Consider the following 22,599-nt stretch of genomic DNA (forward strand, 5'->3'; position numbering starts at 1 on the left):
GAAGGAATAAGAAGGGCAGTCCATTGACTACTTGCACTGCTTCTGGGCCCTTTAGTATGATGCTGGGTTTTGACCACTCCGCTACAATTTGCAGGTATCTCTGGTTGACGGTTTCATCGCGCAGTAAATTCACAGCTGCTGCTCAGTCGCTGCAGGAGTTATACAACTTTCTCCGGCTAGCATGTTACTTGCAGGGAAATCACATTTGTCGAGCTTTCAGAGGACATATCTATGCACCAAAGTCATTCCCTCCTTCCCAAAAGAATAGTCGCTCTTTGATTATCAGAGAATTCTCGACGTTTTAACAAAATATAATTTCCAGGGTCAGGGCCAGCCCAAGATGTTCTGGCGCCTGAGGTGAACCACAAAATGGACCCCCCCCCCGCCCCAGTGGGGAAAAAGGGGTGAGTGAACAGCTTTTTAACCCGCCCCCTGCCCCGGTAAAAACTAGAACATCAGCAAGAAAGCTAGTCTGCTATACAGTGGTACCTCGGGTTACATACACTTCAGGTTACAGACTCTGCTAACCCAGAAATAGTGCTTCAGGTTAAGAACTTTGCTTCAGGATGAGAACAGAAATCGTGCTCTGGCGGCACAGCAGTAGCAGGAGGCCCCATTAGCTAAAGTGGTGCTTCAGGTTAAGAACAGTTTCAGGTTAAGTACGGACCTCCGGAACAAATTAAGTACTTAACCTGAGGTACCACTGTACTTCTTTTCTTCTTACCAAAAGAGATCTGGATGTTAATTCTTTTCTAAGTCTAGGAGCACATTCAAAACCATGGTTTATTTTCTTGCAGTCTGATGGTACAGTTTCATCGTACCATCTTCCCCCCTAATATTTTTATTATTTATTTCTAATATTATTCTAATTCTAATTCTAAAATTCTAATTCTAATTCTAATTCTAATTAATAATTTATGCCCTGCTTGTTTCACCCAATGGGACTCAAGGCAGATAAAAATTAAGAACAGCTAAAAACATGGAAAAAGCAATAACTGTGTGTGTGTGCATGCACACACACAATTACAACACAAACAGCACGGCACAAGCCCTTTCATTAAATGCAATCATTTCCCAAAAGCCTGTTGAAATAAGAAAGTCATCACCTAACGGCAGAAGGACAACAAAGAGGGAGCCAGTCTAACTTCTCTGGGGAGGGAGTTCCAAAATATGGGAGCGGCCACCGAGAAGGCCCTCTCTCCTCTGCCCACAATTTTCTCTGATTATAATTTTTTAAACTAATGCTATATCCACCCTTATTCGCTCCATCAACAATGCCCCCCCCCGATTTATTATACTTTTACTCCACCAAGGATGTTTGTGTACACATTCTTCTCTTACCTGTATTTTGCTCACACCACTTCTATGAGGCTGAAAGAGTGGGATTGGTCCATGATCACCTGGTTCATCTTCCAGCCAATTGAGGGTTAGAATGTGGCTCTTCCTGATTCGAGTCCAATGACTAACCACTACACTTCACTATCTCTCTTAAAAAGGTCTTGAACACTTCAGCCTTTCCTCATATGAAAGTAGTCCGCTGTCTTTTGTGGTTTTTGTTGCCTTTTCCCAGCTCTGCAATTATAATTTTTTGTGGCAAGTCAAACCAGAACTTCATGCACACAGTATATCCTAAATGTAGTCGTACGAATGTCAATTTATATTACGGCATTGTACTTGCTGTTCCTCATTGCTAGGGGAAATGAGCTAAATTTGTGTTTTATGTTCTTGCTATTCTAGGCAATGCGGAAAGATTATTTGGGGAGTGAAAATCATTCCGTCCTCTCAGTTGTCAAAAATGATGGACAGCTCTAGAAGACGAGATCTGAGTTCCTGCAAAAAGCCCTTAAAAAAATAATCTTAAAAAAGTTTTTCCTTGAATATTTATCTTTTGAAATTATTTTGAACGGGTCACATTTGTAATTGTTAGCAGTTTATAACACCGATTTGTATGAAATGTGTCAGAACCTGTTCAAAACCACATTGCCTAGTGGCATGCCGCAAAGATCTCATGCTTTCTTCATACCTCTTTCATCACAAGGCTGGCAGCGTGGTGTAGTGGTTAGAGTGATGGGCTAGGGCCTGGGGAAGATGAGGGTTCAAATCTCCACTCAGTCATGAAGCGTAACCTACTTCACAGGGTTGTTGTGAGAATAAAGTGGGGAGTCCACGTATGCCACCTTGCAGAAGGGAGGTTGGACTAGATGACCCTTGGATCCCTTCCAACTCTCTATGATTCTATTAAATAAACCAGGACATCAGGCAGCATTTCTCAATGCAGGCCAGATCTGGCCAAGGTCCAGTCGCTGACCCCATATGAAATTTGGAGGTGTTCTTCCAGAGAACCAAACCTTTCCTATGTTCATCGAGAAATATCACTGCCCAGTTGTGTGAATCAAGTTTGTTTTTATTACTCAGTTGATCCTTTACATTAACTTTATCCCCCCCCCCCGCTCACAGCTGTAACAAAATGAGGCATATGGGACAGGGGGTGAAATCAGGGGTAGCTGACCCAGAGCAAACACATCATATTAAAACTCTGCAGGGACCTCCTTACTTAAAAGTTCCCTCAGGGCTCCCCAAAACACAACTGCAGATTCTGCATACCTCAAGTGAAGTACGAAACTGGCTACCAATTTGCCGAGCCTTTTATTTATTTATTTTAATGAATTTTACCTTCAGTTTTCATAAATTTATAAATACACACCTTACAGTCATGTACTTCCCATACAAATACACACCCGACTTCCCTCCTTTTTGTGGTTTCTTCTCCTATTTAGATTTTTTAACACTGCATTTTCCACTTTAAAGGTAAAGGGACCCCTGACCATTAGGTTCAGTCGTGGCCGACTCTGGGATTGCGGCGCTCATCTTGCTTTATTGGCCGAGGGAGCAGGTGTACAGCTTCCAGGTCACGTGGCCAGCATGACTGAGCTGCTTCTGGCGAGCCAGAGCAGCACACGGAAATGCCATTTACCTTCCCGCCGGAAGTATTTATCTACTTGCACTTGCACTTTGACGTGCTTTTGAACTGCTAGGTTGGCAGGAGCAGGGACTTTACTCCATTTTAAAAATTATTCTACACTTAATCTTGGGGCCATGGGTGGCGCTGTGGTCTAAACCACTGAGCCTCTTGGGCTTGCCGATCAGAAGGTTGGCGGTTCGAATCCCCCGACGGGGTGAGCTCCCAGCTCCTGCCAACCTTGCTGTTCAAAAGCCCACCAAAAAGTTCAAGTAGATAAATAGGTACCGCTCCGGCAGGAAGGTAAATGGCATTTCCGTGCGCTGCTCTGGTTTTGCCAGAAGCAGCTTAGTCATGCTGGCCACATGACCCGGAAAAACTGTCTGCGGAGCGGACAAACACTGGCTCCCTCGGCCTGTAAAGTGAGATGAGTGCCACAATCCCAGAGTCGTTCACGACTGGACTTAACTGTCAGGCGTCCCTTTACCTTTTTACAGTTAATCTTGGTAATACTCTTAACTGCTTGATTTTTGTTAGCCCTACCAATGCACTTACAGTGGTACCTCAGGTTAAGTACTTAATTCGTTCTGGAGGTCCGTACTTAACCTGAAACTGTTCTTAACCTGAAGCACCACTTTAGCTAATGGGGCCTCCTGCTGCTGCCGTGCCACCAGAGCACGATTTCTGTTCTCATCCTGAAGCAAAGTTCTTAACCTGAAGCCCTATTTCTGGGTTAGCAAAGTCTGTAACCTGAAGCGTATGTAACCTGAAGCATATGTAACCCGAGGTACCACTGTAGTTGCATACCATGATTTTTTTCAAATATTCCATAAATATTCCCCACTCCTTGATAATCCCCCCACCCACCTTGGTTTCTTAACACACCCGTTAATTTTGCCATTTTGGCATAATCCATGATTTGATCAGCCACTCTTTCTTAGTTGGGACAACATCCTCTTTCCATCTCTGGACAAATACCATTCTGGCTGCGGTTGTAGCATACATAGACAAATTTCTAAGGTCCTCTGGAATTTCTGTATTCACTATCCTTAAAAGAAAAGCTTCTGGTTTTACAATTGGCCAAGCATTTTAAGGCAGCCTTGTCATGTTGATTTGGCTGCTTTCAGGACAACGGACACAGTCAGGGCGACCCAAGTAGCTGGTATTTTAAATGCCACATTTTATTGACTTGTAAAAGACGGCATCAGTGCGGCCATTTCCTCCGCTGATCATTTACCTGACAGCTTTGTGTTGTGTTCCACCTACCTCCCAGCCTTCACTTTCATTGCTGCAAAAGACAACAACCTCACATATCCCCTTCAAAAAGGAAGTCATTCATGCCATAATTGCCTTGGCCCCAAACAAGCCAGGAGCGTACAATGGAGGCAATCTGTCCCATGTTAGGTGGAAGTTCAACCAGATGCCTGGAGTTTCTGCTGCATATTCAGCCAAAGTATGGACGGAATTATTCGCTTTTGAACTGAGATTTATTTTTATTACAAGGGGAGGGGAAGAAGGCGGAGGAGACAGGACACTTTTCTCCTTGACCTGAAACGAGCAAACAGACAGAATATAGGGGCACTTTGTTTCCAGCTCTGGGGTCAGCAGGGTATTCAGAAAGAAAGTGGGATATTTGAAACATTTAGGAAACAAACGTAATTGAAGGCGGATGGCATCTGGCTTCAGAAGCAAGAGGCTTTATTTCCGTAGCATGTAATTTTTCACATTGATTCGTAAAGGTTAGGGCACCAAAGTGTTGCACAGAAAGCTTGGAAAGCTGGGCGAATTTTCCCAAAAATGGGGATGGCGGGGAAAGAGTGATTTGCTTGCTAATGGCTTCTATGCCACAGATTGCACACACGCACACACACACTTTAATGTTTTGCTGGTGGCACAGGAGCTGAAACCGCCTTGGCGTCTTCCCACAAATCCTTTTGTCATCCTCATCGCAGAGCATCAAAACCATTGGAGGTTTTTTCCTTGACAGTTCTCCTCAGATTGTGCGTGACTTTAGCATACTCTGCTAGGTCCACAGGCGACGTCAGAAAGGCGCTTAGGAGAAGCGCAGGTCTCCAGCGGTTTTTCTCTTCTCACCTCTGGCAGGTGTCTGCCACACGCCTAACCTTGTTTAAAGTGGTGCAGACCAGTTGAGGTCAGGGGTGGTTGAGCACGGCTAGGCATGGCTAGGATTATGCTGGTAGCTCTTCATGCTATGAGGGCACTCAGTTCCAGATTTATGATGGAGTAGGTCAGGCATAGGCAGATGTTTTGGGACTACAACTCCCATCATCCCTAGAAGAGTTTGGAAGAAGAGTTTGGATCTGATATCCCGCTTTATCACTACCCGAAGGAGTCTCAAAGCGGCTAACAATCTCCTTTTCCCTTCCTCCCCTAGCTAACAGGACCAGTGGTCAGGGATGATGGGAATTGTAGTCTCAAGACATCTGGAGGACGGAGTTTGCCTATGCCAGGTGTAGGCGGTTCCCCTACACAGGGCACCAATCCCAAAAGGGAGGAGAAGGAGATGTGTGCTTTTTCTAGAAAAAGAGGTGCTTTTGGCAAAGGCACCTACCTGAGAGATGCCAGAACTGAGTTCTAGCGAGTTCTGGCTAAACAAGTCCCTGATAATGATGATGTTGATAATTATAATACTACTAATACTTTATTTATATGGGTACAGTCTTGTCACCTGTACCAAAAAGAATTACTGTGAAAATAAAAGATAGGGGGCATACCAAATTTTGTCCTCACTTAGGCCGCCATATTGCCAAAGTCTGCAGACTTTGTGTTGAGCATGGCTCTTTGCAAACTGGCAAGGACTACGCACCAATCATTTTTTGCTTAATAGTTGAAATGATTACCATACGTTCTGGATCCAAAGGAGGCGACTTAGGCTGCAACCCAAACCCAACTTACTTGAGAGAAAGCCCCATTTAATTCAGTGGGGCTTACTTCCCAGTTGACCCTGCTAGGATGGCACTGTTGGATAGGCAATGGTAGGCCTGAGTTTTCAAGTTGGAGCTCAGCACGGGAGAGACCCAAGGGGTCAGTGTAGAATGACGTGCTTTAAGACTGCTATATGTCCAAATTTTCCTGGACGTTACTGGGATTTCACAGGCAGAATTGACATCTGGAGGGGGGGGCGGATTTCCAAAAGGCGGCGCTTTTTCCTGGATCTTAGGAAATATGGCAACCCAACTTACTTCTGACTTAACATGCACAATAGGACATTGTAAGGAGCTGTCCTTTTAATATTGGTTTTCATCTTCATGGATGCTCCTATCTAGGAGCAATTCACAATACTCGGTTATTTTAAGTCCTTTCGCGTATGAGCCATTAATGAATCCCTCGTTTGTCTTCCCTCCACCCTCCTTCTCCTTTCATGTAAATCTCACAGCAGACGAAGCAACAGCTTGGCAACAAACAAACACCTGTCAGTTAGGGACACAGTCGGCACTCCAAATGCCTCCCCCCCACCCCCATCTTCTGTCATAGACGAAGCAAATCCTTACAAAAATGTAACTTTTCATCTCTTCTCGACTTCTCGACTTGACCAGGGGTCAGCAACCTTTTTCAGCCATGGGCCGGTCCACCATCCCTCAGACCATGTGGTGGGCCGGACTATATTTTGGGGGGAAAATATGTATGAATTCCTATGCCCCACAAATAACCTAGAGATGCATTTTAAATAAAAGGACACATTCTATTCATGTAAAAACACGCTGATTCCCGGACCATCCAAAGGGCTGGATTGAGAAGGCGATTGGGCCGCATCCGGCCCCCAGGCCTTAGGTTGCCTACCCCTGATTTAGACCTAGCTTACAGGCCTTACCCTGGATAAAGGCACAAGATAGACACAATGAGGAGGGAAAGGGGCAAGGGAAGTATCCATATTGTGTGTATATGTGGCAATAAAAATAACAGTTATGAGCACATCATAATATTAAGGATAGCTCTTCATAGAGGTTTGGTTTACTCCAGGTTATAAACTTAATTCGTTCCGGAGGGCTGTTCTTAACCCAAACCATTCTTAATCTGAGGCGCGCTTTCACTAATGGGGTCTCCTGCTGCCGCCAGTGTGCGATTTTCATTCTCATCCTGGGGCAAAGTTCTTAACCCGAGGCAACTACTTCCGAATTAGTGGAGTTTGTAACCCGAAGCATTTGTAACCTGAAGCGTTTGTAACCTGAGGTACCACTGTACTGTAATAGGGGACAGCTGAAGCATGCCATTAGAGTCATACCTCAGGTTATAGCCGCTACAGGTTGCGTTTTCTCGGGTTGCGGACCGCTGAAACCCGGAAGTACCGGAATGGGTTACTTACAGGTTTTGGCAGTCGCATATGCGCAGAAGCGCTAAATCGTGCTTTGCACATGCGCAGAAGCACCGAATCGCAACCCGCGTGTGCGCAGACATGAGTTGCGAACGCTGTGGGTTGCTAACGTGCATCCCGCACGGATCATGTTCGCAACCCAAGTGTCCACTGTACTGTTGTCAGTCTTCCTCAACCTGGCGTCCCTTGGGAGCTGGTATTCTGATGGCAGTTGTATTTACTTATTTATTGGGTTTACCTTCAACCTTTTTCTATAAGCAGTTGAAGGTGGCATACATGGTTCTCTCTTTCCTCATTTAACTCCCACAGCAACCCTGCAAGGTATGTTGGACTGAGAGGCAATGAGCTTCATGGCTGAGTGGGGGTTTGATTAGTGTGACCTGCTATTGCGGCTTTTGCCTAATTATATTAATCTTAACTCAGTAGGTCATCTGCGCAAGGTACACTAATAGAAGTAGGAGGGGGGAAGTGTGACGGCCAATTGCTGCAAAATATGTTTGCTTTTGTATATAGCCCTGCCAGCTGCTTTTGACTTGCTTGCTCTAATTGAACGGTGCCTGTTTGTTTACTGCCAAGCTGTACAAACACTTTTAAATCAATTTAATTCGGTCTCCGTTTTAGCACATTGCACTGATTCAGCTGTCGACAGAGCTGGAAACGCAGCCGGGCTTCTTACAAAGAAATCAGAAAGCAGGAATCACAGCACACACCTAAGGATAACATCCAAGACTGGCTGGCTGGCGACTTTGCCCCAAATCATTGGGCTTATGAAGTCCTCTCGCCCAACCCCGACAAACCAGTCATTGTAAGAGCCAAACTAGATGGAAAAACAGGAGATCTGTGGTTGGATCTCCTCTCCCACCTCCCGAGACATTTTTAAAAGGGGAAATGTGATTATGGCTGGGGAAAGGGAATAAATCTAATGGCAAAGAGCTGCAGATCAGTAGTAGAGTGCATTCTTTGCAGAATTTCCCAGGTTCAATACCCAGTACTTTCTGGTAGGACTGGAAGAGACCCCCTCATACATTTCAATAGGGATGTCCTATATACTACTACTACTAATACCCTGCCCATCTGACTGGGTTGCCCAAGCCACTCTGGGTGACTTCCAACATATAGAAAAACAGAATAAAACATTCAATATCTTAAAAACTTCCCTATACAGGGCTGCCTTCAGATGTCTCCTAAAGGTTGCATAGTTATCTCCTTGGATCGGGGTCACATAACTCCATACCCCCCAACTTTTTTCCGATGAAAATAGGGGCATCCTAAGGAAAAGCGAAGGGACGCGGGTGGCGCTGTGGGTTAAACCGCAGAGCCTAGGACTTGCCGATCAGAAGGTCGGCGGTTCGAGTCCCCGCGACGGGGTTAGCTCCCATTGCTCGGTCCCTGCTCCTGCCAACCTAGCAGTTTGAAAGCACGTCAGAGTGCAACTAGATAAATAGGTACCGCTCCAACGGGAATGTAAACGGTGTTTCCGTGCGCTGCTCTGGTTCACCAGAAGCGGCTTAGTCATGCTGGCCACATGACCCGGCAGCTGTCTGCGGACAAACACCGGCTCCCTCGGCCAGTAAAGCAAGATGAGCGCTGCAACTCTAGAGTCGTCCGTGACTGGACTTAATGGTCAGGGGTCCCTTTACCTATGATGTGCAAATGAAGCTATTGCCTTAAATATTCACAAACATACATGTGTATATAGCCATGGTTGCCTTAGAGGCACAGGCGAAAGAGGCTAAATGTGAACAAGCAAACAAGATGGTTCGTGGTGCAAAGATTGCTCCCGTTTCACTCCTCCCCCACTGCTGTTATGCTACCATGAACTAAACCATGGTTGCATTACGTGCAAACCCATGGTTGTCTCCCCCTAACAAAGCATGAGCAGTATGCAAAGAACAGATCTTAGCTACAGATCATGGTAAGATGAGCAAGACAAACCATGAGCCAATGTTTGCATGAAATACTAAACCAAACCATGGTTTAGATCCTGGTAGCATGGCAGCAGCAGGACCGGGGGGGCATGGAGGATCCAATATATTCTCTCCATAGACCAGCATGCTTGCTTGTTCACACTTAGCCATGGTTCAGCTCAGTGTTACATGAGAACCAGGCCACACACAATGTCATTTTTTTGCTTAATCAGTGGTTTTCTAAGGGTGTGGCAGGAGAGGATGGCAAATGTGGCAAGAAGATTTGAGGACAATCAAGCGAGCATTTCAGAGCAGTATAGTACAGTATCAAAATATTTTCCAATGCATTTCTTACCAATAAAAAAATTGGTGCAGTGCGAACAAATTTTTATTCTGAAAGTTTGCCCCAGAGAAAAAAGTTTGATGCAATGTGAAATGGCACCCCTATCAACCACTTTTATTGTGGAAGGAGGCAAAACATTGCAACCATAACTTGCCAATAGCCACACAAGAAAATAATCCATGCTCAGCTAATTTAGCCATCAAAGTCTATAGAGTTCTGTCATTAAACAGGAAAAAAAACACTGCTGGAAAATATTAAAAGGAATCTAAAGCTAAGGGAGTCTAGTCTACAGGTGATTATATACAAACTAAATATTGTTAGCCATATATGTACGATATTTAGGGCTTTCTCTTAGCAACTTCACGTTAATATAAAAGAAATTTTTTTTTTTTACTCCCACATGGTTGCTACTGCTTTGCATTGAGGCTCTGTCCTTACTCAAAGCATAAAGCATGTTGTTTGTGAAAGGGAAAAGGCTCCCTTTTAGTTTGTGTGTTTGTACATTTCATATATATATATATATATATATATATATATATATATATATATATATATAAGCTGCAAACGTACAGATTCTCATCCCTGTAAAAACGTTGCACTGAGACTCATTCCTTGACTAATCCTATTACCTCCCAAGTATAATCCTATCTCTCCAGTTGGAAGCCAAACCTGTTAGTCTGAACTGCTTTCAGAAACCTGCCTGGAAAGTCCTGCCAAATGATGAAGAGAATTAATCATTCTTCCTGCTTCTCTAGGTTTTGTTTTTCATTTAGCTATTTTCATAGATTCACTGTTATAACTGAAGGACAAAACAGAATACTGAATTCTATCATATAATTTGGGGGGGGGGGGGAGTGTGTTTTAAAATTTCCAAAATTGATAACATGCAAATCGATTTCAATAACTAACAGGCGCTTCTCATGTCCTCTGAAAATGACCAGTGATTTTCTCCCTTTGATGCAGCCTTTTAAGAGAGGTTCATTCTGCCATTTTAGCCACAGGCTATATTCTTCACAATAACTCTATAATTGTGGGGGTGGGGCAGTATTTGGTGACTTTTCATTTGCTTGCTAACTCTTTTTCGTGAAACAGTTAAGGTATTCATCACTAATTCCGGACTTCAGCTGAATCTTTCCAAATATCACATACCCTCCAACAGTTCTCCGATACCGTAGGTAGCTTCCAACATATATAAAAACATAATCAACCATTAAACATTAAAAGCTTCCCTATACAGGGCTGCCTTCAGTTGTCTTCTAAAGGTTTTATAGTTACTTAGCTCCTTGGCTCAGGGGTTACTTAACTTATTCCCCTCAGAAGAAAATGGGGACATTCTACCATACCTTCCAACATTTCTTGAATGAAAATAGGGGCATCCTAAGGAAAAGCGAGGGATGCGTGTGGCACTGTGGGTTAAACCACAGAGCCTAGGACTTGCCGATCAGAAGGTCAGCGGTTCAAATCCCCGCGACGGGGTTAGCTCCCATTGCTCGGTCCCTGCTCCTGCCAACCTAGCAGTTCAAAAGCAGGTCAAAGTGCAAGTAGATAAATAGGTACCGCTCCGGCGGGAAGGTAAACGGCGGTTCTGTGTGCTGCTCTGGTTCACCAGAAGCGGCTTAGTCATGCTGGCCACATGACCCGGAAGCTGTACACTGGCTCCCTCAGCCAGTAAAGCGAGATGAGCACCACAACCCCAGAGTCGGTCACGACCGGGCCTAATGGTCAGGGGTCCCTTTACATTTACCTTTAAGGAAAAGTGGGACATTCTGGGATCAAATCAGAAACCAGGACTGCTTCTGTAAATCTGGGACTGTTTTGAAAATAGGGACACTTGGAGGGTCTGATATCATTTATTTGTAATACACAGCCTGCCACATCTGCTAAGCCATGTTGTGTGCAAGTACCGTATTTTTCGCCCTATAGGACGCACTTTTCCCCCTCCAAAAATGAAGGGGAAATGTGTGTGCGTCCTATGGGGCGAGTGCATGCTTTCGCTGAAGCCTGGAGAGCGAGAGGGGTCGGTGCGCACCGACCCCTCTCGCTCCCAAGGCTTGCGGATAGCAGCCTGTTCTGGGGGCTGGGGTCGGGGGAAGCTCAGGCTTCCCCCGCCCCGCAAGCTCCGGGAGCGATGGCGAGGTTGTGCAACCTCGCCTTCACTCCCGGACCCCCAGCCCTGAGGCTAAAAACGAAGCCAGGACAGCTAGCAGGATCCATCCCGCTCACTGTCATGGCTTCTTTGCTCTTTGGGGCTCGGGGGGAAATAATTTTTTTTCTTTATCCCTCCCCCCCCCCAAAAAAAAAAATTAATAATAATAAGTGCGCCCTATAGGGCGAAAAATACGGTATATATACATTTTTAAAGACTGAAGTTTATATAATGGCTTCCATCACATTTCTGACTGGGTGCTTTTGTCCTCACCACTTGGCTTCCCCCATATCAATTGATAAGTTTTACTTCTAAGTTCTCTGTGCATGACAGCCTCTAGTTTAGCATACCCTCCAACATTTCTCCAATGAAAATAGGGACGTCCCATTCCATGATGATAATTTTACTATTTATACTCCACACATCTTACTGGGTTGCCCCAGCCACTCTGGGCAGCTTCCAACATATACAAAAACATAATAAAACATGAAACTTTTTTTAAAAAAAATCCTATACAGTGCTACCTCGGGTTAAGAACTTAATTCGTTCTGGAGGTCTGTTCTTAACCTGAAACTGTTCTTAACCTGAAGCATCACTTTAGCTAATGGGGCCTCCAGGTGCTGCTGCACCACCACTGCCACACAATTTCTGTTCTCATCCTAAAGCAAAGTTAGTATCTGAGTTACTACCTGAGTTAGTACCTGAGGTACTATTTCTGGGTTAGTGGAGACTGCAACCTGAAGCATCTGTAACTCGAGGTACCATTGTACAGGATTGCCTTCAGACGGCTTGGGCGTCAGATAACTCCATACTCTCCAAAATTTCTCCAATGAAAATAGAGACAGCCTAAGGAAAAGTGGGACATTCCGAGATCAAATCAGAAACTGGGATAGCTTATCTCAGGCATAGGCAAACTCAGCCCTCCAGATGTTTTGGGACTACAATTCCCATCATCCTTGACCACTGGTCCTGTTAGCTAGGGATCATGGGAGTTGTAGTCCAAAACATCTGGAGGGCCGACTTTGCTTATTCCTGACTTATCTAAATCAGGGACGTCCTTGGAAAATTAGGGACACTTGGAGAGTCTGGTTAGTGTGCCCATTTCATGCAAGCAAGGCCTTGCTGGTCTCAATGTCCAAATGATAAGCGGAAGGAGGGACATCGCAAATTCATGGTCTTGATCCTTAAGACAAAGTATCATCTAAACCAGTGTTTCCCAACCTTGGGCCTCCAGCTGTTTTTGGATTACAACTCCCATCATCCTTAGCTAGCAGGACCAGTGGTCAGGGATGATGGGAAATGTCGTATGAAAAACAGCTGGAGACCCAAGTTTGGAAAACCCTGATCTAAACAGACCTAAACTGAATGGGAAATGTTAGAACTGGACTTTAGCAGTGCCCCCACTCCCCAAGTTGCCATCACAGATAATATCCCTTTTCTTTATCTTTATTGACTTTGAGACATGATTCTGAAACAGGAGCCCTCTGTTACTGCATAGAGGACAGTAGCTTTACAGTGCCTGCTCTTGACTACTGTCAACATTAATTGAACCTCACATGGCTGTGCTAATTTGTCTCACACAGACCCACACTGCATAGCTTGTAAATATACAGAAGCGGTAAGATTTTGTTATGCAAAGCATTCTTCTACAAGTCATGAAAGGGCCCCTTGGATTTTGTTGGCACGTTTTGACACTTAATTGGCACATATACTATTTGAATTAAAAACACATACACAAACATCGTCCCAGTGCTGAAGCTGTGCCATAGGATCACAACCTGAACTGTTTACTATTTGTTAATGCCGTTTACAATGTGCTAAAGTAACACTGGTAAGTGGTCGCCCGCGATGCTTGGAAAAATGAACCAAAACAGGAATTCAACAGAATAAATATTATTGATGCACCGTCAAGGTGTAACTCTGTGTAATCAGCCTAGATTTGATACCTAACGTCTGACACGAAAGAGAGTGAAAAAACCTAAGGACAACATGTTAAAATGTGGTCATTTCAGGGCAAGATGTAATATGGGGGGGGGAGGAAGCGCATGGCACCGTGAAATGCAATCCTGAAGTAGGATGCCAACGGTGAAAAATGTATTAATAAAATGTGTCTTCCAATTACATTTAATAAAAAATAAATTATTAAATTAATTTGTTGGCTGCAGGCTGCATTATTTTCCACTTATTAAAATGGAAAACATGTCATCGGTTCCCCGAGGTATTACATTCATTTAGCTTGCCTATATAATATTGTGGTTTATTCATAAGTAATCCAATGAATACATTGTTGGGCTCTGGACCTCACGAGACCAATTTAACAGTTAGAGAGACCAATGCTTAAGCAGCATGGCTTTGGCCCAGCAATTTTACAATGCATGCCTTCTTTTTACCAAAGTATCTCCTGTCTTTTCATAATCACAGAAGCTCAGTGATTATCAGCTTCAGTCCCCCATCTGGAAAGTCATAAGGATACAGGTGTATTTCTTGTTTGTCTGTAGCAGAGGCTTTAAAAATGACTATGTTAGCATCTGATAACATCCTAAAACATGTACGCCATGGATGCTCTGCCTGCAGCAATGTCATAAGGTTGATGCAGCACCCTTTAAACCACATTGACCATTTTATATTCTTACATCCTGCGCAGCAAGTAGTTTAAAGACCAATCTGTCAGGCTGAAATCCTATACAGTCGTAGCTCGGGTTACAGACGATTCAGGTTACGGACTCTGCTAACCTCTGCTAATAGTACCTCAGGTTAAGAACTTTGCTTCAGGATGAGAACAGAAATCACGTGGCGGCGGCGGAAGGCTCCATTAGCTAAAGTGGTACCTCAGGTTAAGAACAGTTTCAGGTTAAGGACAAACCTCCAGAACGAATTAAGTTCTTAACCCAAGGTACCACTGTATCCACTTACTAGGGAGTAAATCCCATTTGATTCAATAGGATTTGCTACTTTGGGCACCAGGTGGAAATCCTAACTGACACAACATAGGGAATAACAATCAGTTAACGACAACATAGGAAATGAAAAGGAATCATTTCACATTACTTCAGGCATAGGCAAACTCTGTCCTCCAGATGTTTTGGGACTACAACTCCCATCATCCCTGACCTCTAGTCCTGTTAGCTTGGGATGATGGGAGTTGTAGTCCCAAAACACCTGGAGGGCTGAGTTTGCCTCTGCCTGCATTACTTTATAGGACAGGTGGGGGTAAGTTGTGTCTCTCTGATTGTGTATTTGTGGGCTCCACAGCTGCCGACAGGATAACTCAGCTAGTTAGTGTCTGGTGTTGATAACGCCAAGGTTGTAGGTTCGATGCCCGTAAAAGACACCTGCATATCCCTGCATTGCAGGGGGTTGGACTAGATGATCCTCAGGGTCCCTTCCAACTCTATGATCCTAGGAAGCTCCTTCTTAATGATCTGGCCTCCCCCCGCCCCCATCCCAAGCCTCTTACTAGACAATGCAACATGCAGGGGTGTGGGAGAAGAAAAGGAAAAGAAATATTCAGACACTATGTTTAACCTTAGTTCATTCCCTTGCCCCAATCCTCAGATTAAGTTGCTTCCCCTAAACCAAAGAATAGTTCTCTTTTAATTTTCTTTCACTTTGTAACCACACACACACACACAAACAAAGAAAGAACAGGAACTGAAGACATAATGATTTGTCCAAACATGCCTTGCAAAGGTATGCTTGGAAGCACAAAGTTGTTCCTGAAGGGAGATGAATTAAATACAAATGCATCAAAATTGGTTCCTTCCTGTGCTTACAGGGCTTCAGAAAGATGAGGCTCCTAACCTTGCATAGGGCAGAAAAGGTTTAGTGAAAAACCCAGACCAGGGGGGTGATGGGAAACGCAGTTTACTGCAATGCAGCCTATGGCAACTGTAAACGTCAGTATACACAGACAGAGTGACACACTCACTCATCATAAACATTCTTTCCAACAATTATTCCTGGAATCCTGGGGCACACTCAGTGGTTGCCCAATTGCATATAGACCCTGTTTTCATTGTTGTTTCATTGTTTCTTCTGGCTCTGCAACCCAAGTCATGCAGTATAAGAGGAAACACAGAGCAAATAAGGCAGGCCACGGTGGAGCCCACCAAACCTCTTCTGTAGGTCTGTATCTGCTTGAGCAAAACAGAGCTAAAAGGACACAAATTCCAAAGCACTTCCTTGAACTGTGCACCTATTAGCGCCAGATGGCTGCACAAAAACACAGATGTGCTTCCTTCCAGGAATCACTGTGTTTCCTTTTGGAAATGGGGCAGAGAGGAGACGGTGGTGTCTTAATGATGTCTGCTTTATTTACACATATCTACAACCTGAGCCTACGATGGAGGGGTTCACAGCATTAATGCTCTAAGAGGACCTTGCTTTCCCCCGCCCCCAGCCGCAGCCTTGGATTTACACAGAAATCAAACATTGCTCTGACTGACTTTGGCTTCCCAGCCTGTTGCTTCCTGCTTCTAGCTCACATCACTCAACTCTCTGTTTTCAACTCTGCCTTTGCCCTTCTAACTACCCGCAAGTGGAGGGATGGGCGCCCACCCATTTACTGCCTTGCTCAGAGCCCCTTCCTTTGCTTCCTTTAATGGTCCATCACCCAGGCTATCACCTCACCAGGAAGCTAATCTGGCCATTCCCAAAATTAGAAGGGGAGCCAAGCATTCAGCACCGACCCTCCTAAAACTCGTAACAATATAGATTCCTACAACTTGGGTGCCCCATCCAGAGATTCTCCCACATAAGTATGATTGAAATGAACAAGAGCAGCAGAAGACCCCAGTACAGTGGTACCTCGGGTTACATACGCTTCATGTTACAGACCCTTCAGGTTACAGACTCCGCTAACCCAGAAATAGTACCTCGGGTTAAGAACTTTGCTTCAGGATTAGAACAGAAATTGCATGACGGCGGTGCGGCAGCAGTGAGAGGCCCCATTAGCTAAAGTGATACCTCAGGTTAAGAACAGTTTCAGGTTAAGAACGGACCTCCAGAATGAATTAAATTCTTAACCCGAGGTACCACTGTAGTGTAATTTATGCCCTTGGATTGCAAGGACATAAAAATCATTTCATTTGCAGAACAAAATCAAACAATTTCTATGGCGGTGTCGGTCAGTTTATATTAATTGAAACAAAGGCCATTGGAGGAGAATACAATGTCTGGGACTTATGACTTCTGAGAGCTATTTTTACATGACTTTGGCTTGTTCCCACATGACACACGTGATGTTTAAGAAAGAAAGGAAAATATTGTTATGACAAAACTCCCTTCTCATCTACACTGGGCAGAAAAAGAACTTCTCACCCTCGTTTTAATGTTGACTTTTTGTGATCCTACAGAGGAGGAAAGAAAGAAAGAAAGAAAGAAAGAAAGAAAGAAAGAAAGAAAGAAAGAAAGAGTCTTAAAAAATATCAGCCAGGCAGCTGACTGGCCCATAAAAGGAGAGGCAAAATAAACATTGCTCTCTTTCTTTCTTTCTTTCTTTCTTTCTTTCTTTCTTTCTTTCCTTCTTTCTTTCTTTCTTTCTTTCTTTCTTTCTTTCTTTCTTTCTTTCTTTCCAAACCATTTTTGTTGTTGCTTTTTTTTTAAAATGGTAGCTTCCACATAAAGCTCATCTCTTATGAATGAACAAATGATGTTTGTTCAGAGTTTAGACAAACTGCAGCCCATGTATAATGGCGGGCATTTCCTCTTCGGGAAGATCTCCAGTGAATCGGGACATTCAGACAAACCTCTCGACATTAAAAGCCATCCTCCCCCAGGCTAAGCTCAGTTTATCCAAAGCTATGCTTATTACATGTGCTTTGGTCAGCAGATATGCAAGGACAGACAATAGGGTCTTTTCTGAAAACAATAGCCAGTATTAAGAATGTCATCAGCTATAATGGCCATGAGGGGGGACAACTCTGCTTTCATATGAAAGCTTTTATAAGGGAACGGCTTGTGTGAGTGCCTGTGTGTTTCATAGTTATGGATTTTTCATTTTTGAAAAAGAAAAAGAAAGATCCACCAACATGAAGCAAGAACAGCCCCTCCAGTCTTCTTCGAAGACCTGGTTCATGAAAGGTACTATTTACAGTGCATGTTCAGGTCCCAAGAATGGAAATATTAGGTAATAATAAAATCCCAGAGCTAAGCTTACTAAATGCTAAAATCTTTCTCACATTTCTATATTTTATAGAGCACCAGGGACTTCATCATAGGAACAAGCCTTCCAATTGCAGACCGTGTGTTGAATCATCATCATAAAAATAAATAGAAATACTTACTCAAAGAGTAATAATAATAATAATACTCTATTTATATTCTGCTCTTCTACTTGAAGTACCCAGTATTCCTTCATTTAATAAAAATTTTCAAGGTTCGTACTCAACCCAGCCCCTAAAATAAAAGGCTCATTCATGCACAAAAGCATAGATCTACTCCTTTCAGCATTGGGGGGCAGTGGGAAGAAAAAAAGAAAGAAATTGGTTATGCTTTGATAGCTGAATCAACGAAAGCAACTCAGGGACTTGTCCAAAGGGATGGGGGAAAGGTTAGCTGGCTGTTGCTGCATTATTTGCCGTGTTTTTCTTCACTTGGGTATAATGTTTTTTGACAGTAGCCACGGGGCTCGCCTGCCACTTCAGTAACCCTACCGGTTTTTCCGCGATGAATGGATGTGTGTGTGGAAATTAGGGGGAACAGTCGCTTTTCCCCTTAATTTCATCAAATTACATGCATGGTGATTTTCGATAAGCCAGGTCGCAATACCGTTTCCCTTTGGCTTGCATGCACCTTGAAATAAAATAAAACATTCTAAACAACCCGTTTTCCATATCTGAACAGACAGCAAAGATAAGCACTTCCTTATGCCCCTTTTCAATTAAAACCATAGATGGTTCACAGTGACATTATTTCAAAAGCATAAGAATGTTGGAGAGCAATTTAACCCATTACTGACTCAAAACAAACTTTCTTCCTATAGATACTTAACATTTCATGCAAATAGCCGAGTAGCTTATGTTTGCTTCCATACCTTAGAATAAAAAGGGCAGAGGCCAGATACCAGCTGCTCGGGCGTTTGGGACCCGAATGATCCAAGGTCACCCTCAAAGAGAGATGCCCTCATTTGCAAAACAGGAGAAGTGTTGTAGGTTTGCCCTATACCCAAACATCTTATTTCTATGTGGAACTCAATCATGTAAGCACCCACCAGGAACCTGAAGTGGTACAGTCCAGATACAGGTTTTACCACCATTTCTGCTAGGAGAAGCCATTGATACCAGGGGTCAGGAATCTCTTTCACCCCAAGGACCACAGTCCCTCCAGAGTCCTGGCACAGGCCTTGGCTAAACATTTCTAGATCCCTGCTTGTGAAATCGACACAGAGGCCTAAGCTGCGTCAAAATGTTGGCAGAGGTGAAATGAAGGTCTGCCCATTCAAGAAGGCACACTGGGGCCTTGGCTGCAATAAAAGGACAAACTTGAAACGTTTTAGGTATTTTCTGTAGCTTAACCATAAATTTCCCAACTCCCTGTGACAGTGGTCCACAAAGGGAATCAGGCCACCTGGAAACCAGAATTGGGTTGGAAGCCAGACTGAGGTGGATCCAGAACTCAGTATAATCAAGAAATACATGGAGCAGAACTTCCACCTCTCCTTTGAACACTCCTCTCCCAATAACAAAGACTTTTTGAACAAAGGTCTCACCACAACCTCTTTATGTCTATGGGAATTGCATCTTCTTTTAGCAAGGCATTTGTCACCTCCTCCATCCATCGGGACAGTCACCTTGAAGTTACTCCAAGATAGTCATGAAAGGCATGGGTCAAGTTTGCCAGTAATGGGTCACACCTCAGAAGAATGCTATCATGGCTGTTAGTTAAATGTACAACCAACAAACTTGGAAATGCCACATTCTTTTTCTCTACCACCTGACTCTTCAGCTGCTAGGTCTTTGCTCAACTCCCACATAAAGGTAAAGGTAAAGGGACCCCTGACCATTAGGTCCAGTCATGGCCGACTCTGGGGTTGCGGCACTCATCTCATTTTATTGGCTGAGGGAGCCGGCATACAGCTTCCAGGTCATGTGGCCAGCTCACCCCGTTGTGGGGATTTGAACCACCGACCTTCTGATCGACAAGTCCTAGGCTGTGTTGTTTAACCCACAGCGCCAACTCCTGCATAAAACCCATCTAATTCCACGGAGTATCAGTATCGACCCTACTTTGGGAATCAGTGTCTAAGGGCTTCAAAGTAATAGCCAGCATCTTGACTTGGGCTCTGAAACGAATTGAAAACCAACACAGACAGCCCAAGATTGGAGCGATCTGCTTTGTGGAATAATAATCCAGCACTGACAACATTCTGAAATGTCAAAATAGCAGGGCAAAGGCTTTTAAAGTTGCAAAACGCTATTTATACTTACTTGTGGAGTAAATCCTGCTGAAATCTACATAGACATGCATATGTGAAAGCATCTTTGCATATTAGTCTTAAACAAGTTTACCTGGATTTCAATAGGGTTGACTTCCAGAAAGTGGGCTTCATTCATTAGAAAACAACAGGCACCCAGGAAGCATATGTGGAAGTGGAAAGAGGGCTAAAAAAAACCCCCACTTTTGTTCATGAGCTTTTGTTCAATGCTTTGCCTTGAAAATTCTGTTTCATCTATAATCACACAAACCTAGCACGATGACCAATTCTGTTCTGCACCCCTGTGCCATGTAATTATGTAAGTAATTAGCAAGCAAGATTCTGTAATGCTTGAATCTCAGGTTAATTGAAACTTAACACCTGCCTGAACTGGTAATGGATGTAATAATATAACAAGATCAGGTCCTATTGAATTGCATAAGCTTTTCAAGCTGGGAGGTTTTGATCTTTTCTGTAATAGTTTTAACACAGAGCTAGAAGAAAGTATTGTGTGTTTGTGGATCGTGTTGAAAAATAAGCCTGAGACTGAAAATGAAGACACCACCCCACACACATTCAATCAACTTTAAAAGGGGAATGGGGGAAACCAGTGAACATTAATCTTTTTGACTGGAAGAAAAGGTAGTTACCTTGCCGAAAACATGGTTGTTCCTAGCGGACTATTTAACTAAGATGCTTAAGCCCGTGGAGGGAATAGAAGCAAGACCCCAATCCTTCTTACCTTATATGAGAGTTGTTGGCATCTGTCTGTCTTGTGAGGCAGTGAAGGAGTGCCCCTTTGGGGTGAACTCAAACCACTGGAGAGTCACAGCGCCTGCTGCTGCTGCAGAGACCTATACAGGAGAGACATGTTTTATTGCAGCGGGGGCAGATGAAGGTGTCCGGTTGCGCTGCTGCAAACGCACCATGGCGTTTCTTCTCTCTGTGCTCCCCTCCCAGCGGTCATTCCTCCTCTGGTCACTGCTGTGGGTACGCGACCTGACTGTCTGTCTCCAGGCACTGCAGTCATCAACAAGGGATTCCCACACAGTGGGGTTTGATGTTGCCAGCTTTCGTTTCTCGTTTGCAGGCATCTTTGTAATGCAGAGTTGGTCTGGCAACAGGCCTGGGGCTTGAAGCCAGCTCCCCATAGAGCACATCCTTGGGGATCCTGCTATCTTCCATTCTGTGGATATGGCCAAGCCAGTGCAAATGTCACTGAGACAGGAGCGTGGGGATGTATTGGGAATGGGTATATGAGAGTAGGAGGGACGCGGGTGGCGCTGTGTGTTAAACCACAGAGCCTAGGACTTGTCGATCAGAAGGTCGGCAGTTCAAATCCCCGCAACGGGGTGAGCTCCCGTTGCTTGGTCCCTGCTCCTGCCAACCTAGCAGTTCGAAAGCACACCAAAAAGTGCCAATAGATAAATAGGTACCACTCCGGTGGGAAGGTAAACGGCCTTTCCGTGCTCAGCTCTGGTTTGTCAGAAGCGGCTTAGTCATGGTGACCACATGACCCAGAAGCTGTACACCGGCTCCCTCGGCCAGTAAAGCGAGATGAGCGCCGCAACTCCAGAGTTGGCCATGACTGGACCTAATGGTCAGGGGTCCCTTTACCTTTACCGTATATGAGAGTAAGTTCCACGGAAATCAATGGGATCTGGGGTAGGGCTGTCAGCTCTCTTCTGGTAAGGCTTCTGTGTCTTTAACATATTATAACAAGCAGAAATCCAGCAGCTGAAGCTTTCACCTGGTCTGCAGACGAGGACATAGGATCAATTTCACCCGCTGCATTCCCTCCTACCATGAAACCACTAAAAGTTCAATACCCTGACCAGGAAAAAAAAGTGCAAACCAAATATTCAGACCATTTAGGACCACCAGATGAAAAGGAGGAGAGGGTTCCCATGTCTGTGATCGTTGTATAGGATAAAGAAGGGAAAGGGGTAGGGCTTGGTTGGAGAAGCGAGATAGGAATTAGGGTAGGATTTGTCTAAGAGAATTGGTTCTGATTTGAGTTGAACGTCCGCTCTGAGGGCACTATAGCAAGAGTAAGGAGCCTTCCAGCTTAGATGGGAAGAGCAGGTTGAGTGTCTGGGGAAGGTATACAGACAGGAGTTGACTGGAGGGCAGCTAAGTCTGAGCCAGGAGAGCAGAAGCTGCTGGAATACAAATGACCTGGAGACTCAGCTATACAGCTGTAAATGAAATGGTTTTTTGTGTGTTTTACAATATACAGTGTAACACTAGATTAGATGGAGATGGTGAGTCTTATGGAAAACTTTTTTTTACATGTGTGTATATTCCACCTGGGTCTCGTTCAGCCAGGAGGGGAGAGCTATTTTAGGTAAATATAACTTCCCAGACCAGTAACAAGGGGCAAATTGATCCCCAGGGTCTGTTATACTAAATGGGATACCTCAGGAGTGGGATTGCTAAGAGAGTGGGCTAACTGATGAGAAGTGCCCCTTTCTCATGAATTAAGCTGAAAAGGTAGC

This window comes from Podarcis cretensis, assembly GCF_951804945.1.
Source record: "Podarcis cretensis genome assembly, chromosome: 3".
Taxonomy (NCBI): Eukaryota; Metazoa; Chordata; class Lepidosauria; order Squamata; family Lacertidae; genus Podarcis; species Podarcis cretensis.